The sequence below is a fragment of the Larimichthys crocea genome, chromosome XVI (genome assembly GCF_000972845.2).
Source record: "Larimichthys crocea isolate SSNF chromosome XVI, L_crocea_2.0, whole genome shotgun sequence".
Classification (NCBI taxonomy): domain Eukaryota; kingdom Metazoa; phylum Chordata; class Actinopteri; family Sciaenidae; genus Larimichthys; species Larimichthys crocea.
In genome coordinates, this window is record NC_040026.1 from 18,626,149 (window position 1) to 18,646,878 (window position 20,730).

General features: G+C 39.8%; 1 long non-coding RNA gene across 2 annotated transcripts in view; it reads left to right on the forward strand.

Annotated features, from left to right (window-relative positions):
* Positions 1-20,730, forward strand: part of LOC113747860 (uncharacterized) — a 106,874-nt gene that overhangs the window by 29,169 nt on the left and 56,975 nt on the right. The window lies entirely within an intron of this gene.

Sequence of the window (20,730 nt, forward strand, 5' to 3'; positions counted from 1 at the left end):
TCCGAAATTGCAGTTACCGTACAAATTGCAATAACTACTGGCAGAACTTTTCCCATCAAAGTTTGTTTTTCTGCCCTGATAGAAAATAAAGAGATCGGATTTGGAGAATGACTGAAAAAAGAGATGGGAAAACTCAATAATTTACCCCAGGTGTAGTGTTTTTGGGACATTGCAGTCCATAGAATTCTGCACAACAAACTATTTAGGCTTGAATTAAGTTAACAGTCTACATATATATTGACTAAATGACTGCATTTTACCAGCCACTCATTAGATTACAGTAGGACTGTCTTTTGGCTGGTGCATTTGAGAGGCACCTGATGCTAATTTTGTGCATCCAGCTCAACTTTCACTTTGAAACAATGTAAAACCATTACTGCAACAGAAACCCCCGTTAATGCACACATTTCCTTTTTCACTTCTGTTTTGATTCGGTTCAATTTCATCCACAAGACCAAATGTGGCTTGTAACAGATGCCACACACTGCTCAGCAGTGTAAGACATCTGGAGTAGATGGCATCTACCTCTGCAGGGCTCTGTGCTTGTATTTCATGATGGAAGTGGGCAACCTTACCTGAAAGAGGCCACCTCTGCTACCAACAAAGCACTGCATTTAATATGTGTGCCTATGGTGAAAACCATCGTCTACAAACGAAATTGCTCAAAATACAAGACTAATCAAGAGGGGATGTTCGGCTTAAACATTAGGAAGTTGTTGATACAACTATGGCGTGTCATGTTAAATTTATAGAACAAAGTTCTTTCGGTGCCAAACCAGCTTTCATTTATTTACCATCCTTTTTTTTTCTCTTGAGTTTGCCTCAGGCCACTTTGCTGCCCCCGGGTAGCACCAACATTGACTTCCTCATGTGTAAAAACTTACCAAAGAGTACTAGAGGAGCAGCTGTATCGAGATGAAGAACCGGTTTGTTTGTTTATTGGAGAGGAAGGATGAGCAGCAACATCTTGGAAAGAGATATAACTGTCTATAACTATCTCTTGATATAAGAGAACTCTATAAGAAAACTTGTGAAAAGATCCTCCCAACCCTCCCAACCCTGCTTTGGAAGGGTTTGATTTGGCCTGAGGAAACTTCCCATTTACCAAATTGATATTCATGGGTTGTAATAACAAAATAAGTGATTTGCATGATTGGAAAACTATTATATATATTATTGGAAAAAAGTTAAAGCTATCGATTGAGCTTTATATATGAAGGAGAAGAGTCTAACTGTGAGTTTGCCAGCAAATTGAATCGATTTGGCCCACGACTGATTAATTAATTGTGAGTGCCCAGTGAATTGCATTAGTATCATAATAATAAAATCTCATCCGGCTAGATGTAATTCACGTCACATTTCCTAAGTAAAAGGAAGCCTTAAAGACATTGATTTCTGTTTTATTGTGCGGATGCAAAGGCGAGAAGACTCACACATGCTTGACATCACAAACGCATCAACACCGTAACATCGACCAGCTCTCATGCTGTCCCAGTAGAGTATTTTTTACTTATGCGATTTATATTCCGTTGCATTGTTAACCACATGGCAATGAAGTGTTTAGACATTATTGGATGGGCTCTTGTTAAATGCATTGGGCTATTAGACCAAATAAGTCAATATTTCTCTTCAGTGCTTGCACAAGGGCTTTAACTCATAGACAGTGATAATCATGAAATATTTATTTGCTACACGCTGGGCCTGTTAAAGTAGATGGCGGAAGTCTAAAATGAAAATAAAGTTAAAGCAAATATAATTGGATTTTACAAATATGTATTATATCATTGCCTCGTGCCTCTATCGCTCACTTAAAGCATATTTATTACATAACATATCTAAATAACCACGCGATGATGTAGTATTATGGCTTTAGGATGTGATTGATTACTGCTCATTAAAGCCCCAGTGGAGGTGAGGAAGCCATCAGTTAAGTTTTTTTAACTGACAGTAGCTAATGTTGTTCCCTGCATATGATATGTCCTACTTAAACAAATGAAAAATCTATACAGAGTCAGCAACAGGAGAACGCTCAAGCCTCCCCTCGCTCATTCATGCCAGGATTCTTTTATTACCTTGCAAAAGCTCCACCTCAGCATTATCAGTCTCCGATCCTTTATGGTGATCATTCATTTGATGTGTCCCCCAAGAACACTGAAGCCTTCGCTGCACAGGAACACTCACAGGGTGAGATTTATTAGAGGGTAATCGATATGATTGTATATCACAAGATCAACACTAACCAATTACCGGGTCCCTAGGCCAGTCTCTACACCCCTGACAGGATGCTATAACTTACTTCATGTTAAAAGGATTAATTTCTTGTTAAAGCCCCAGTCAGTCATTTTGTTGATGGTATAAATTAAAGGTATGTTCATATATAAGTAGGAAACATTACTAATTTCAACACACCTTTAACAGCATCAGACATTATTAAATCAGTTGTACACGTGTATTTGTTCTTTTATTACTTATGATCAAAAACTAGTGAGCCAAAACTCTTGGTTATGCCTAAAAGTCAGTCCGAGGTTTACTCTCATCTGGCAGCCTCTTACTTGGTCACTCTTTTTTTTGTCTTCTTAATTTCCCCCCATTGTCCCCCTTGCCTCTGCCATTATGTCCAGGTTAAATTGCCTGCTTTGCCTGGCACTGGCTCGACTTCCCGTCAGCATTCCCCCCACATTCCCCACGCCTGGAAAAACTCTTCTTCCCTATGATCCAAAGTGCTTTTCTCCCACACTCCATCAGTGCTTTGAGCTCGCAGTTCGGGCAGCCCAGCTAACAAACTGAGCTGGCTTTAGCTAACGGCAGCTATAGTTTTTAGCAGTTTACTTTTACTGTCCATCACAAAACTCTGTAAATCACTGCGAGTTGATGTGGAGCATCCAGAGGGAAACCAGAAAACATCTTCTCCATAAAACATGATCCAGTTTTTACCAAAATAAGTGATATAGGATAGGATCATACCCGGACCACAAAGTTAAATAATGCAAGAACAGATGTGGGGGGCACAGAGTGGGAATGACAGAGACATTATTCACCTGATTTAAGTCAGTGTAGCATTAAAATGATTTAAAATTTGTTATTTTATGGTAGAAAAGTTGGACAATTGCTTTAAAGTAACCAAGTGCAAAGTAAAATGTTAGTATCGTACTCACCCACTGCAAGCTTGAATGTTGGCTGTTAGATGTTTTGTACCTAAAATCTAATAGTCAGCTTGTTTACTTTGTAATGTTGATGTACTCCTTTTTGAAATCCAATGACCAGAGACTTTACAAACTTCATTTGCGGCATAATCCACTCCACTATCCATCTGTATGCTCACTATGTTCCAACGCCCATGGTTGTGCCAAAAATGTCTGAATAGTATACACAATGTACATCTCTGCCAGAACATGCGAATGACATGGACATCCATGAGGAACTTGGAAATAGAAGAATGGAAGGCTGTGTGTTTTCGCTCAGTATGGTTCAAACACTGTTTTCACCAAAGCCCCAGAACAGTGTGTTGGGAACATACTGAGCATATGGACAGACAGTATGTGTGTTCATTGTTCTCGCCAAATCATGGCGAAATCGGTGCCAAAAGATGGACAATGGATGAGTCGGTTACAGTGCAGGAGTGTTTGCATCCATATAAATTGATAAATTAATATAAACTTTGTATTACCTTAACTTGTTCATCTGTACATGTAGTAACCTATATAATGATAGCCGAAACATACTTGGATTTTGCATAGATTTGCCATATTGCAACATATATCAATATACCAACATCCTATTTAATACTGTGATATTACCATACCACCATTACCACCTATGCTCACCAAAAGTCTATATAAACCAATGGTTTGTACCAAACCATGCACTTGTAGCTCTTTGTCAGTTTCTATGTTGGTTATGAGTAGTGATGGGAATTCATAGGATTTGACTGAAACCAACGCCCTTATTGATCCAGCTTCTTCTTCATCAGTTCCCTTTTATTGATTCCTAATCTTCTGTGTGGAACAAAGTAGGCCTTCACAGTCTGAACACAATGTAGAGAAGAGGCGAGCATCTGACTCTGGTGTACAAAAACCTTAACAGATTCATTTAGGTTTCCTTAAGTATACAACAATTGGATAAGTATGATGCTAATATTGTTTGAACATCGGATAGGTACCCTCAGTAATGGACTGTCAAACACATGAACATGCAAAGAAAGATGTTTCTTTATGTTGGCCAGTGCATTCTTTGTGTTTGCAATATTCACTATTGATTTTAACCTGGAAAATAAAATTTAGATTTGTGGTTGTAATATTTTCCTCTTACTGTAAGTAGATTATGCTGGTTGTTGTTTACAGAACATGTTTCGATTTAATTAAATCGGCTATATGGGAGGCGAAAAATGTATCATAGAAATCCCTGATCACATTGGAAGAAGACAAGGGATGGTGTGTGTTGGTGGTAATGGTGATCCACTAGTGAAAAAAGAGACTACAGTACCATCTAGTGGAAAACATAACCCGGTACCTGCTTTGGTGACCTGCTGAATCACTGTGTGTTTGATGTGACTTCTACAATTTCAAATCGATCTCATGATTATTTTTTTAAAACGCGCTCAGGAAAAAGGCGTCTTTTCTTCCTTTGGTTTATAGTTTTGGTTCAAGTGCATTTTATTTGGATCGCCGTTAGATTTCAAGAGTTCTTTGGCCTCAAAATAAAGCCACTAGATTTTATTATTGAGACGAGACAAAACAACTGACCTGGTCATAAAAACCTGTATAACATAGGTGGAATCAAACGCAGCAATGGATTTTGTTTTCTAGATTTGTGTGCATCACAGGGATATATTGTTGCTATGGGTAAACTGCCCTCAGCCCTGCCCCTTGCTGGCTTAAATCCAACATACCAATATGAATCCAACCTCTGTTAACATATTTGCTGTCACAACCATTTTCTCCTTTGTTCTACATTGTCCGTGGCGCTGATTTATTTCTGTTTCCAACTACATGTGTCTGTGCTGGGTCACTTGCTGTGCGGCGAACCCACAGGATCCACCCACTCTTCCTATTCCCGCGTCTTCCTACAGGGAGATGAACACATCGTATCACCATAAACCACGCTGGGGGTATAAATGTGATTTTTCACATCTAAATGAATATAGAAGTTGGAAAAACAATGTTATTATGTCTGATATTATTACAATGCGCTCTCTCTGTGCCTGTTTTCTCATTCTGTCCATGCTTCTGAACACAATAGCTCAAAGAACAATTCAGAATAGAAACTCCACACTTGCACCACAGGTTTCCCCCTGGAGAACTGATGTTCTGATTAGATTTTAGGAGCACCTTGCTGCATTAATTTGCATATCAGAGATGCACATGGAGAGAAAAAGAAAAAGAAAAAGGCAATCCATTAAGCAGCTCAAATGCCTCATGGTTAACTCACAGCTTCCCTAAGGCAAGAACAAGATCGGTTTGGTTGCGATTATCATCAGGAAAAGGTTACTTTGACTAAACTAAACTAATGGGAACAACAGAGTTGCTTTGGGGTTGGGGTTTGGCAACATTGAACGCATCTGTTTCAACAGAACAGGATGAGATGTGCGTCCTAGAGCTCTAAAACTCATCTCTCGGTTTCCTCTGTGACCCAGAAAAAGATGTTTGCGCTGCCATGTTTCTCGCTGTGTCGCTAATGGAGGATAGTACACGTTGCACTTGTCTCACTTATCTGTGACTAAAGAGAGAATATGACAGTGATCTGTGATAAAACATGAAGAAACACGGCAGGGGAACTGTCAGCTCATAATTGTGAGTGAAAATGTATAATTACAGTCAGCAGTTTCAGGTTAATGTGTTTATTCCGAGCTTAGTCTCAACTTAGATATTGTGTGAGGCTTGTACACGTCCATCCGCTCCATAGTAGACATCTATTTTTGATGAGGTTGTGAGTAAACTACCCAAAAGAGCCTCCACTTTCCCTACCTACCTTCCTCTTTACCCACATTCCTCCACTTCAGGTTATTTTCTGGCAGCAGTGGAGTGACTCTTAAGGAAGAGGAGTAGTGGAAAAACCTTTGGGATGCAGCCAAGATCTGGTTTGTTCTCCTTTTTTATAAATCGTGATATTTAAATTCATAGTTTGGCTTTTGGTGAAAGGTGGAAAGAATAAATATTGGCAAGAATAACCCACTGTTATGTCAACTAGAGCCCAACTGATACATTGACGATTTTATCAGCCAATATCGGCTCATCACAGATATTTTAGTATTTTACTTTCTGCCTCTGTTATGTACATCGTAATCATTTACTCTAATTTGAACTCTTCTTTTTGAAAGCGTGCATTGGGAGGTGTTTTATAGTCGGCCTAAATGTCACGGTGACACGATAAGTAGACAACTTGTGGTGTGTCACAGGGAGGGTTTGTGGGTGGTGCGGTACAGTTTTTATCTGCAGGTTATAAAATCGGTTATTTATAATTCTTCTATTCCAAGTTTTCAGCTTTAACTTCATTTTATAGATGCATTTTTAACTTACACGTAGACCACAATATCAGCAGTATGAGCAAAACCAAAACGAAATGTAGCACTGAAGAGTGCAGAGTGTTGAAGATTTAGGGGGATGTAGTTTAAGAGTAATGCCTTTTTCTTATCGGGGTCACAAGGCGGGTGGTCCAGGTACACACACAAGTTGCCAGTTCATCACAGGCCACACAGAGAGACATCCATTCACGCCTACCAGTTAAGTTATTAAGTGTGCATGTCTTTGGACTGAGGGAGGAAGCCGGAGCCGGAGAACCCACGCAGACACGGGGGAGAACATGCAAGCTCCACACAGAAGGGTTCCCCATCCAGAACCCTTCTTGCCGTGAGGCTACCGTGCTATAACCAATGCACCGTATCTACACCACGGTGTTCTCTCATACAGTGTCCACTGTAGGCTTGAGGTGAGGTTATTTCCATCAGCAGCTGCACCACTAGATGCCACTGAAACCATGTGAAATTTGAATACATGCAAATTTGCTGCATCTGCTGAGGCTGTTGGGGCTGGTGTCGACTTCGGCGTGAAAAATGTCGCCTGTATTGTTCATGATTTACTGCAAATTATCATGCAACCAGTCGACATATGGGCACACACACACTGACACACCTAAAAGTGTGCACTCAGCCAGCTGGCATTTAGGAAAGCAAACAGGCCAAACATGATGAGTAAATTGCTTCATGGCACTGCTACGCTCATTTGGCATTACTCTCGTGTCAGCTGTTAATAAAGGGCATTTTATCATTTAATGCTTTCAAATGGCAAAGATCCCTTATTGAGCACAGCTTGCGTATGTACTGTATATGCATGCACACTGTGTACATATAATAACATGTGCGAGAGCCATCAGGGGGCAGTGTTGTTCCACCATTTCGGTGCAATGCAAATACTTGGACGTTGAAGGCTGCACTACATTTCATAACACCACCGTGGAGATGATCTTAAAAATAGTGCTGAGTGTTGCACTGCCATTGTCTCATCTCCTCAAATGCACCGGGAGAATTTAGCCATCATGCAATGATCTCGCAAGCTTGATTTCTTATTTATTTATTTTTCTATTATTTTAAGCTGCGTTTTCTATCTCCCAGTTACATTAAACTAAATTGACAGTCGAGGTGTCATAGCCGGTCATGTGGAACAGTTCATTTTATATACTGTATATATTTTTTTTAAAACCATAAGCTCTGATATTTATGGTTTCCCTTTACCGCTTACACACATGCACTCAGTCTGTGTGTGGGCACGTTCACCACAGTCCCAGAGGAACACCAGTACCAGGCTTCATGATCACAGAGACGGGGCTTCACTAACACACTGACAGTTTTGTCATACTGTATATGTTAATTATAGATGGTCCACTTCCAGGTAGCTCCTGCGCCATAGCAATGCTGCTATTGTTTTAACAGTCCACAAATATCCTGCAGTGCTAATCCTGGTGAGTCTCTATGTACAATGCAAGGCTTTGGATAGTAGGGGGGGTGGCTCCAACATTGCTTTCCCTCCCATTATGGAGCCTGAGATGTTTTGGCCTCCAGTAGGTTTTTAAGTGAGAAAGACATATATTTAGGCTCGTTATAAACCAGCTCCGTGCGCGTAGAGCAATTATAACGAGCTGCTAGGGCTCGCTCCCATTTGGGATGCCTCCAAAGTAGTTACATAAGATGGTATTTTCTGGGGATTGCATACAATTTCACAGGGATGGTGCAATATTTAAAGATTCTGTTAACATCATTTAATTGATAATCTTTGCAGTATGGGTACCTAAAGCACAGATAGGGAATAATAATTACACGAATGAAAAAACCCTACAGCAAAGTGTAGGAGGGAAAAAAAACAATGGGCACTGACAAGTCTTAAAATATTAAATTTCCTTTGTCAGCTCTTTGTAAGTTCATCCCGACAATAATACGAGACCAGAAACACACTGTCCTTTTATGTCCACATTCATAATAGTCCAATTTATTCTAAGCTTTCTACCAGTTTTTTTTTGATCTTGGCAATGTTAACTTACTGCAGCAGATATGAAAATGGCAAAAAAATAACGACGTTAGGTAACTGATTATGTTTGCTTTCAGCGTATAAAAATACAATTTAACTCAAACAATTATTTGAAAAACTGGATGTGCTTTTTCCTAATGCACCTTTTTGTCCTGCTTCATGATTAATACAGACCTGAAGACACATCTGATGATTATAGTGGGACTGTAATGCTCTCTGCGTTGTGTCTTGTAACATATTGTCTCGTTCGTGTGCAGGTAGCTTGAATATTGCTCTCGGCTTTCACTGTTTTCCTTCACCGTCATTTTGTCCTCCGTATCCCCGCTTGGTATTCCCCCCCACACTTCCAATTATCCTTGACGTGATAACACACTATAATGTGACACACAAGGGCAAACGGCTACTCTGTCTAGTAACAGATCTCCACCGGCCCGGACCCAACTCTTCCATCCCTGCCTGTTGGTTAAAGAAAGTGTCTTGAAAGTCTCACACTGTGTCATTAACCGCCAGAGCTTCCAATATTTGCACCTTCATTATTTACAGACAACACGCCGTGGTGCTGAAACGCCATTCATTAAAGTATTTTGCAAGACAGCAAGAAACCAGCTACTTCTGCACTTCTGATAATAACCTATCACAGGCTATTTGATGTCATTTAAAGGCAGAAGAGTGAAGCGAACCCCTGCACCTGCATACAAACTAAAACAGTGGGGAAACAAGAAACTATATAAAAGCCCAAGGCAACGATCAGGACTCAGTAGCAGTTCTGCTGCCAAAATACCAGTAAGAAAATATATGGAGCCTATGTACTCAAACTATAAACAGTATTCCAGCAAGCAAGCCACTTCACGTACAAATTACAGTATCAAGTATGTCACTACTGACTGTAGGCAACTGCTACCTTTTAGACAGACCTTTACTGCTTGCTTTAAGCATTGTCCACAAATGAACAAACACATTGATTTTACAAGGTAGAGTTGAAGCTCCAGCGTCCACGGCGCAGTCGATCCTTTTCATAGTGCCTCTGCCGCCTCGGACTCGGTCGGAGGTCTTTTTAAGAACCATTTTCATCTGAGGGACGCTTTTTCAGTTCCACAGTGATTCCTGTAAAAGCGAGTTTGGTTTAGTTTAGCTGAAAGTGTTTCATTCAGTTCGTGTAGTAACAATACTGGACCTTGATTAAACAGCAGGGATCGGCTTTCTTCACTTTAAACGAGGCAAACCTGCTTAGACAAGGCTTTCTAGTGGGAATGTCAGTTTGAATCCTGCAAAATGGGCTTCGCTGGCTGACTCTCGGGCTCTTGATTAAGTTCAACCATCTCTTCCCCTCCTAGTGTTTTTATTATCCTAATTTGAACAGTATCGTGGTAATAGTTTGCTCATTTAAAGTTCAAATGAAGAGTCAAACGTCGTTCTTGTCGTTTGGACTGACGGTGACATGAAACGACTTCGTGCTGCTTTTTTAAAAATGTTTTTCTTTGCTGTCAATTCACAAAGGCATAAAAGCATTCGTTTTTTATCTCGGCAATTTATTGTTTCAAAAATAGTTTACACGAGGCAGTAACCTCAGAACGACGAACATTAGTGAGGGACAATTGTATATTCTATCCATTTTTTATGTTTTTCCACCACTTAATGGACTTTAATGGGGTATTTAATTTACTAACACACTGTAGGCAGTGAACTCTGAACCTTAACGGGGATAATGCTGTGCTCTTGCCAGCTGAGCTGAACAGGCTCCCTACTATATGCTTATGTAGTGTTTTCAGCTGTGCAGCTTCAGCAAGTATAAAGAGCAGCATGTACTGTAAGCCATAAGCGGCTCCTCAAATAAGGCCCTTTTACATTTTTACTGGTCCTATACTTTAAATATCTTATATCCATCTTATATTTAGCGAAACGGAGGACTGGTCGTAGCTTTAGTACAGTTAGGCAAAGTATTAAAGCTGTGTCACATAGGTAGACGGCTCATATAAAGACAGATTTTGGTAGATGGATCACAACAGCTCATATATGACTCTGAGCTGTGATAACACTTTAAAAGGTGCTTTATTCATTTCACTACCTGCCCGTCTGATGAATTGCAGCGTGTAAAATTCAGCATTTTTTTTATTTATTTTTTTTATATCGGAGCATCACTTTCACCACCAAAGGAAATGTCACCAATCAAAAGCAAATTTTTGATCACCGCCACTCGAATGCGCGGACTCAGCAAAGGAGAAATGTAATGAAACGAGCAGAACGTAATGTGAACATGCAATGATGTTGGTGGTTCTTCCACTGAGGTGCTTTCAGGGGTGGTGTGAGGATAGGATTGTTGACTTCCACGTTGTGATGTACAGTAACATGCACACCCTGTCATTTCTCAAGGTGCAAGGCCTTTTATGTGGCGCATTAAAGGAACATTTGAAGTTTCGGTTCACTTCCAGCTTTAATCACTCTGTAAGATGCCGTGTTTGCTTTGTGCGTCCTGAGATTAAATATTTTTTGTGTTCTTTTATTTCCATTTCATACTCAAACTTGGTTGGCGTGAGGAGACTCTTTAGTGTATCCACATTTAGGAGAGGAAAAGCCTGGGATTATGGGGAGATTATAAATCAACAATTAATAGTAATCCAAGATTAACCAAGGCACTCACCTCCATTATAGTCGCGTTACTGTGTGTTCATATGAATCTCTGAGTGGAGCTGAAGTTTGTCTTTTTTTTTTTTTTTACTTTACAACTTTTTGGAAAAGTGTGATTTGCAGGCCTCCGGTTCACTTTGATGGATTGCTTTGACTGCTTGAATTAGAAGTCTCCGGAGTTGTTTTTCTCCGGCTTTAGGAATTGAATGAGGCAAAGAGGTATGACAAAACCAATTTTTACAATGCTCTCGGTCATGGTGTGCGCATGTAATTATGTCACAATTGACTTTAGCGAGAGAAAGTGAAAAAATCAGCAAAAAGTCGCCTTACACCGGAACTGACCTTTTATAATATAGACCCGAATCTGGCTGTGAAGCCATAAACAGTCCTTTTCTCTCTCTGCTTCTTTTCAGTGAACAGTGTGACTCGCTGAATGCGTGTGGAATATTGTGCTTGTGTTGCTGCTTCAGCTGTTCTGCCGCTTTATTCATGGAGCGAAACTTTTCCCCCCAAAAAAACAAAAAAAACGCCTCTTTCATTTGCTTGTCTCAGTCCTCAGGGTCTCTCCATCTTTATCACTGTTCACCGTTTTCATAAACAACACATTCACGTTACTTGTTATTTCTACAAACCTGTTATAAAAATGAAATTACTAAACCAATAAAGGTGCCGTGTTGTCAGCCCTCTCTCTTTTTTAACTGCTTCTGTTTATCCTCGCAGAAAGATACTATCCCCTCTATCCTATCTCTCTGGTCTTTAGCCGATAGACTGGATACAAGTTTTATAGTATATCCTAATATTTATACTTTATTAAGCTTTTGCAGAATGTACTGACCATGACTTTCAGGCTTCTCCATCTTCTAGTATTCATGATAATAACATTCATCAATAGCACAGTCAAAATTCCAACAATTAAATATGTATATAACATGTTTTTTGTACCGTGGTCCCTTTTTAAAGGGTGGAAACACCCAGTTAGAATTAGCCTATGGTATGAAACTGAGACCCAGCTTGTGGGCCACAATCTCTCCCACACAAAGACATACTAAAAGAGATCCGACGTGGGACTCAAAGCCCATTTCCTAGGACTTTAACCACTTTGCTATGCAGTGGATAACTCCTACTATCAAGCCCCTGAATTAATCAAGGCAACCGAGCAAATCACAGGTACTACAACTCTGACTCGCCTAGAAGGCCTAACCTCTCCGTATTCAGTGCCTTTTTAACCAGGGACATGCAGACTTTAGTGGTTTATTACAGCTAAAGTCAATGCCCTTTTTTGCTCCAGGTGGGCGAAGTGGCCCCTCTGGACCAAATAATGAAATGCTAATTATTAGAGTTGTCATAGTATTGTTGTGGCTGCTGATGCATTTCTTTAAAAAATGTTGTTAGAATATGAAAAATCCTGCCCACCAGTTACTAACATCATCTGAAGTGTCTGCCGAGGCCTAATTTTTCTTTTTCCTTTCCTCGTGTGAAAATGAACAAAACATGAGCTGTTCTTCATTTTAATACTACGTGATTAAATAAAAACATTTATTGCGGTTTGAATGGCTGCCTAAAATGAAGGTTAGCAGGTTGTTAAGTAGCCTAAAGAGCCCAACATGAAGGCTATATTTTGTTAGGATTTGTGGTCATTGTTAGTTTTCCTTTTGTAATGCAGATTTAGGGACTTTTTTAGTGTTCCTACAATACTTCCCTTTCATTATTTCACTTACTAATTGAATCAAATTGGAGTTCACTTTCCTCACACTGTATTTAAGTCATTTGGTAACCATTTGGATCGCAGTAGTACAGTTCTTAACGGATTCATACTCTTCACAAATGGCTGTGGTGGTAAAGCACAATCCTCCCTGCAGCCTTTCCCTACCTAACCAGACACTTTGAGCTCTTTGATAAGCTCAAGAGCTCAAAGGCTAAAGGGGAAACTGTGCTCCATCTCATTGTGGTTATTTTCATATCATGCTGTAGTGCAGCTGTAAAAGCATATCTCAGTATCTTTTATAAATATGACAGACGTGTATGCGCATGATGGTTGGTTGGAGCCCTGAATGTTAGATTCTCATGTCTTATCACACTTGTCCACACGGCCTCTTCTCCAGGCTTCGGTGTACATTATACATTACAGCTAGCTTACACACTCTCTGAGCTGTCATGAGTTTACACAACACTATCTTTTATTGAACAGTCAGTGTATGACAGCTTGTATGCATTAGGATAAGGCATGACGACGCATAATTTCAGATAACTCCGTGTATCAAATAAGCAACAACAGCTGATATTAATCAGCGTCCTCCTGCCGGCTTTTACTGTTGTTGGTTTAAACTCAGCTTGAGCTGCATTTGGGCTCTACGTCACAGATTTAAGTTGGATTCATTTTTAATTCGTCAACATGTTGCTGCCTTAAGAAAAGACGGTAACTACAGAAACAAGTTGAGAAAAAAGGAATATTATATATAAACATTTTTTTAGGATTATTAACCATGACCACAGACCTTTTAAATAAAGTCTAAACAGACAAACATTTAAATTCTGCACTCTCTACAAAACCGCTTTCTTGTGTGTGTGTGTGTGTGTGTGTGTGTGTGTGTGTGTGAATAGTGTCCAGCATCCAAACCGCCAACAGCAGACACGATGGATGTAATCAATGTACAAGAAATAAGTGAGAACCCATTTCCTCAACCATCCAAGTACAATCAAAGTCCTAACCTCTCCATAATACACATTCTTACAAATGAAAAAGGCGAGTGAAACTAAACAGACCCCAAGAGAATTGACACAAAAAAACGAATAAAAGAATTTGCTCAAAAAGCAAACCGCACAGACTATACATAATGTGAACCAAAGTATAATAACTAAAAAGAAAGCCAGCCCCAAAAAAATCCATAATTTGTGAATATGTCAAAGTAGTTTAATCACATGAAATCCTCTGGAGCCAGAGGCTGCAGAGACGATAGTTAGGTAACATGCTTCACTGAATTAACAGCCTCTAAAGTAGCAGTTCGAGCAGTGAGTGTGGAGTCCAACAAGACTAGCTACTTTCCCCCATTGTTATATTTAGCTACCGCCTTATAAATAAGGCTGCAACAAATAATTTTATTGATTAATCAGTTGTATTTATTAGTCACTACCAAAGCAAAAGGTGACAAATGTCTTGTTCTGTCCAGAACCCAAAGATATTCAGTTTACCCTCATAGAGGACTAAAGAAAGCAGAAAATATTCACATGTGGAAAGTGGAAATCAGATAATCTGGACTTTTTTTTTCTTTGAGAAATGACTTATAATGATTAATGAGTTGTCGGCTGATTCATTTAAAAGTTGACAACTAATCGATTAAGTGACTAGTCATTGAGGCTTTATTTATTAATGCAGCATAACAAACTCATTGGACAATCAAAATTGATTTTCCAATTTCAGGAAACTGTAAATAATAATAAAAGGTTAACTTTAGTTGAGGCTATATCACCAGCTAGCATTGACTTGCTGGAGTGTAGTCACTACAGCTTTTTATAAACCATTTTTCACCTCAGACTTGCACATTTTTATGGCATCATAAAATGGTAAAACAGATGTCAGAAATGTCTAGCTTCATCTCAGTTTTGGAAATTCTGCAGTATTGATTTAAAGTCAAGGAGAAATCAACTGAATTCATTTGGATTATGTTGATTTTTGTCTTTTAATAGAGATACGCAGACCGTGGCAACGTGTCGGTCACAAACAACTTCCACACAGACATGAGACACCGTCTGACTGAACGGATACCTATTCACAAATAATACAATACTCATCAATCAAGCCACTACGATACTATAGCTGAACCCATAGCAGTTGAGGTGATGCAATGCATATTGTAATCTCTGATTACATTGGGAAAAAAATGCTCAGGGCGTCTCAACAGATTCATCATTCAACATTCAAATAGCATCTCTCTGGCTGTAATCTCATCTCTTAACAGCTCCCCTCTGCATGAATACCCCAAAGATTCCCACTATAGAGATCACATTCAAATATGCAACAATTGCTCTTTGTCTTAGTCTACATCTGTGTCTGTGATGGGTTAACAGAGTAGTGTCTGTTTTGTATATCTACTGTGCATACATATTGGGCACTGCATGCTCATGGCTATGCCTATAAATCTGTATAAACCTATAAATCATTTGCCATCCATCACCATGCCATCATTTGCATCTATGGGTGTGAGGCAGGATTATAGCTGCACAACAGAAACCGAGATGGGTGTTTGTTTTTTTTTCCATTTCGCCACATTTTCCATTTCTGTTTTTACAGAATGTTGTAGAAACTGTCAGTTTTCCAATTATTGAATTGTGTATGCAGATCTTGCTATTCAGTACATTGGCAGGTGTTAATAAATAAACACTTCAGATGCTAGCACAGCTTGTGATTTCCAAAAAAATAAAGAGAGAAAAATCTCAAACCCATAATTAAGGATGAATTTAAATCTGCTAGTCTTAATGTCTCGATAATTATCGCACAGTCCATACTGTGCAAGTGCCTCTAAGCACCTAGGCGACCCCAGGCTTTTTAGTTTAGTTTAAATTTGAGTGGTCAGTGACGCAAATGAAGGCCAAAGCAGAAAATGATCATTACTAATCACTACTGATCCGTTATAATGATGCTTAAATCAGGTTGTGTTACTGCTCTAAACATGAAGGAAGTTTAAGAATCAGTCTCTATATATACACATACATTCATCTGTCTTTATCCTTAAATGCCACTTTTGCCACTGAGTTAGTATGAAGCAGTGGGAGGATGAAATAATAATAAAAAAAGCCAACAATAGAGAGGCTCAACATGAAGTCAAATCTGTAGGTGGACTTCCCCGTTGCTTTTTGCTAGTCTCACACAGCGCCTGTGTGCATATACGCTGGCTTTACAGATGGCGGGTTAGTTGAGCCTCAGGCGGCACACCGTCTCAAGAAAGACGGCTCATCAATATGACTGACAAGGGGCTGCAAGAAGCTGAGACCAGGCAGGTGTAACACAGATAGCAACTTCAATGCTACTTCTATCCACACTGAGATACCACCGGGGTAGATTAGGGTGCTTCAGTTTTGGCTGAGAGTCACTGATAGTATTTCACACCTTTTTTGTTTGCAGGAAGCGGCAGGTTGTTGACTCTAGGATATTGCAAGAGGGATCCCCTGCCTCTGAGCATCTCCACTGTGGCAAGACAAGGATTTCCTACAGGGTGGAGTAACAGCATGTGAAGCACATTCCCTTGTTCTGCAGGCAGTTATCATTGGCAAGACTAATAATGCACGAAAAGCGGAAAGTTCCTAAATTTGCCTTAACTGTTGGTTGAAACAAGAATCCAAGGAGCTACAGAAGTGCCAGAAGAAAAAGACCGAAATCTGGAGTGAGCTTCTCCGTATTTAGTTCTTTATTTAGGGTTTTTTTTTCTTTGAGGGATTTAATTTATTTTCTCCAAATTATCATAACTGAGTTAGTAGCACTGCCAGTTGTAAGTTCCTAGGGCAACCCCTAGGGCAGTTACTATTTATGGTGATATGCCGTCTGTATTTTCAATAGTAAACCACCAAGAAAATATGGTTAATCTTTAAATTTAAATATTATGACTGGCATCTATCTGCAGTGCCAACCATCGTGGTGATTATATTATAATCTAAAAGCTGTTAATTAAGCTGAAATAATCAAGTGTTTAGTAGATATATAACAGTAATTTTTAAACTATTCTATTTGTTGAATTTTTTTTTCTACTTTCTCTCGGCATGAAATTCAAATGAGCGTGCCTGGCAGTCCAAATGTCAACCCCCCCCACTTAAACATCACGTGATCCCCAGAGGCATTCACAAAAACTGATTAATTCAACGAGGACAATCTCTTTTTGTTTTTGGCATCATTCAAAGCAACTGGGACGACGGTTCAACACTTTCAGACTTGACTGACGGACTAAAGCAAAGTGACGTGTTTGGAGTGATAGTCAGGTGAAGCAGCGTATGAGCTCAGTAAAAGCATGTAGATGAGTGCCGTGTGTCGGTTCGTGCTGCTGCAGATGTTAAGCCGCTTGGAAAGCTCTGATGTGCGTTTGATAAAAGATAAGAAATGCAGTACAGCAGAGTGTAGCAGGTACATAAATCAAATGACAGATAGCCGATATGAGGCACTGCCAGTTCAGCAGATGACACTTGCTACTTGTTTAGACTTGCATTACACCCGATACATTATTGTTAAAAGGTGGCATATTTACATGCACTGTTAAATTGCACACTCACTGGGCTCCGACCAAAAAAAAAAAAATGTGGGACTAAAATATTTGGCTCTCACAGCGAGAGGATAGAATGCCGCTTCAAAACATTGGCTTTATATTTAAATCATGCTAATTAAATTAAACAAAGAGTACTGCCAAGCAAACCTCAATGGTTCCCGCACACCTGTTCGGTTTGGATGCAACGTTCGGTTAATTTTAAATTTGGCTTTACAGGCATGTCTGCGAATGGCATTTTCGTAACATTGTGTGTCGGTTTTCAGCATTTGTAATAATCAGACTCTTCGAGATGAACGCAGGTGATGTCACGAGTCGTGATGAAATATGTTGCATGCAAGGAATAACTGAAAAAAATCATGCAATGTCTACTGTGGAGGAAATGTAAGATTCTGTTTTCCTGCACACTGAACATGAGGCTCAACATGAGATCAGAGTTACAGTGGTGCTTTGGGTAATATCACACAGACAGAGTTCAGCCCTGTACATTTCTCTTAGACAATGTTCGAGAGGCCTGTTGAGCGTTCCTCCCAACACCAACCATAGATCCAAGCAAGTATAGACTGATTTGCTACAGCACATACTGTAATTTCAGTCTCTGTGAGCGTGCAGTATCTGCACATGCTTCACCAATCATTGTCTCTCCATCCGCCTCGGCAGTATCTTTCCCTAGGGAAGCTGCTCGAGTCGTAGCAGCAGATCCTTCTTGCCTCCTTTGCAGAATCTCCTCGGCAGTATATTCGCACAGAAATGCCTTAAGTGAAGGCGCAGATAAAATGTGGTTGAATATGTCATCATCCATTTCATCTTTAACCGTGGGATTCCTTTCTGCAAGCACTTACAGTAGCTTAGCTTCAGGAAAAGCCAGCTATATTTAAGATTACACGCTGTGCCACAACTAATCAACCCCATACAAAGGTGAAATCTCTCGAACGTTTACTGTACATCCCATTTTGGGTTTCATTGACTGGAGCATATCCACTATTTACTGAGTGGAAGGCAGTGAAACACAAAGCCAAACTATCAACGAGCCAACACAGGCAGGCAGTTTAGAGTCTCCCGTGCCTTGCTTGTCAGAACGTTGAAAGAAACTCATCAAGACTCGCTACCCTCACAGAAGCAAACAGGTTGCCCGTCCAATTTAGATTAGTTTGTGTAATTATGATGTCGTGAACACTGAAACCCAGAGATTGAAAGATGGCAACTGTAAATAATTGCAAGTAATTGATTGCCTCAGGTAGGGCTCGGTACTGAACTTCGATACTTTTTATGGCACGGCTGATTTGCTACGATAATAGTACGTATTAAGAAAAAGGAAAAAAAAAGGGGGTAATCTCATTAGCATGGGTGTGAAGCATGCTTGCACACAGATATAATAATTCTGGTAATTTACATTTCACCATGCAGGAAAAAAAAACACACTAGCTTACAACAAGAGACCGGGCTCACAGCTGGAACCCTGGCCTCAGCAGCTCTTTCCCACTGCTTTGCTCTGTTCTTTACATCTACGTTACGTGGACTGAGGGCAGGCTAAACGCTCCAGCGACTCACTATCACTTCTAGGCTTAATTGTTCTTTAATTATTCCATATGGTCACGCTATTAATAATATATGTAAGCGATTTTAATACAAAGTGGCAATCACTTCATGTGAATGCATGAAGAGGCTTGTGCTCCAAAGAGGAGTTATCTCCGTACAGTGTCTCCCACCACCGGATTTGTAATTAACCACAATAACACTCAATTTAGCCTCAGCCTCTTCCCGCTTTTATAATTCCCAGACGTATTTCTCGGTTATTTTAGTCAGAATAAAGCAAAGGTAGTGTAACACATTGCTTACATATATGAAAGTACTCTGTAATTTATTACATTTTTGAAAATAACTTGCCTGACACCAGTTGTCAGACCCTACACAAATGTAGCCAGACCTATCTCTGCACTTCATTCTAGCACTCTAGCTGACATTAAGTCACACAATCTTCTTCTTCGTCTTCCTCTTCATTGTCTTCTTCGTCTTTGACGTCTTTGTCTTCATCTTTTCTTGACTACATCGTCTTCTTCTTCGTGGCTGTCTTCTTCGTCTTCCTCTTCATTGTCTTATTCGTCTTTGACGTCTTCATCTTTTCTTGACTGCATCATCTTCTTCTTCGTTGCTGTCTTCTTTGTCTTCCTCTTCATTGTCTTCTTCGTCTTTGACGTCTTCATCTTCATCTTTTCTTGACTGTATTGTCTTCTTCTTCGTGGCTGTCTTCTTCGTCTTCCTCTTCATTGTCTTCGTCTTTGACGTCTTCATCTTTTCTTGACTGCATCGTCTTCTTCTTCGTCGCTGTCTTCATCTTCCTCTTCATTGTCTTCTTCGTCTTTGACGTCTTCATCTTTTCTTGACTGCATCGTCTTCTTCTTCGTCGCTGTCTTCTTTGTCTTCCTCTTCATTGTCTTCGTCTTCATCTTTTCTTGACTGTATCGTCTTCTTCTTCGTCGCTGTCTTCTTTGTCTTCCTCTTCATTGTCTTCTTCATCTTTGACGTCTTCGTCTTCATCTTTTCTTGACTGCATCGCCTTCTTCGTCGCTTTCTTCTTCTTCGCCGTCTTCTTCTCTGTTGTCTACAGACTAGTTACTACAGTGGCGTGTTTCTGCCACGCAGTTTGTTATCTAGGTTCCTTTAGAACATTGCACATCTCAGCGGGGAGCCTGTAAAATGATCCCATTATTGAAATGAACCATGGCAGCGAACAATTGTTAGCAATGACGCTGGGAAACAGTTCATCTTTTGATCATAAGGATTGACCTCTAGACAAAGCGATCACTGCTTTCAAACGTGCTCTCAGACATGTCTCAAAAAAATATCACCAGGCAGCAAAAAACCTCCTGTGTATGGCATGATCCAGAATCCAACAAGCTCCCACTTTCATGGAGACCCGCAATGTAGCAAATTTATAAAGAGAAATCTGAAGCATTTTAAACATTTCAAGTTGAAAGTTAGCATTTTTCAAAGCCAGACAATGAGACATTCCATTGATCTTCATCCGCTGTAACTCCGGTCTGTTTGTCAAGACGTTCAGAGTTTTTGACAACTGCTAGAATCCTGCAGCTATGCCTGCTGCACATCAAATACTATTCTCAACAATGAGCAGACTGCTTAAGATTCAACTAATGTTTATCCAGGCATCAGATACATGCATTCTAATCATATCTTGTGGGAAGAGATGAGACCTCCAAACAAGCAAAGGTTAAAATCCTGCACTCCTCCTCCACTTATTCAAAGCAATATTAGGCATTCTTTCTAATGCTAAGATGCAATAAACAAGTTTTTATGAGCGAATAACTTAAAATGATCTTTTGGAA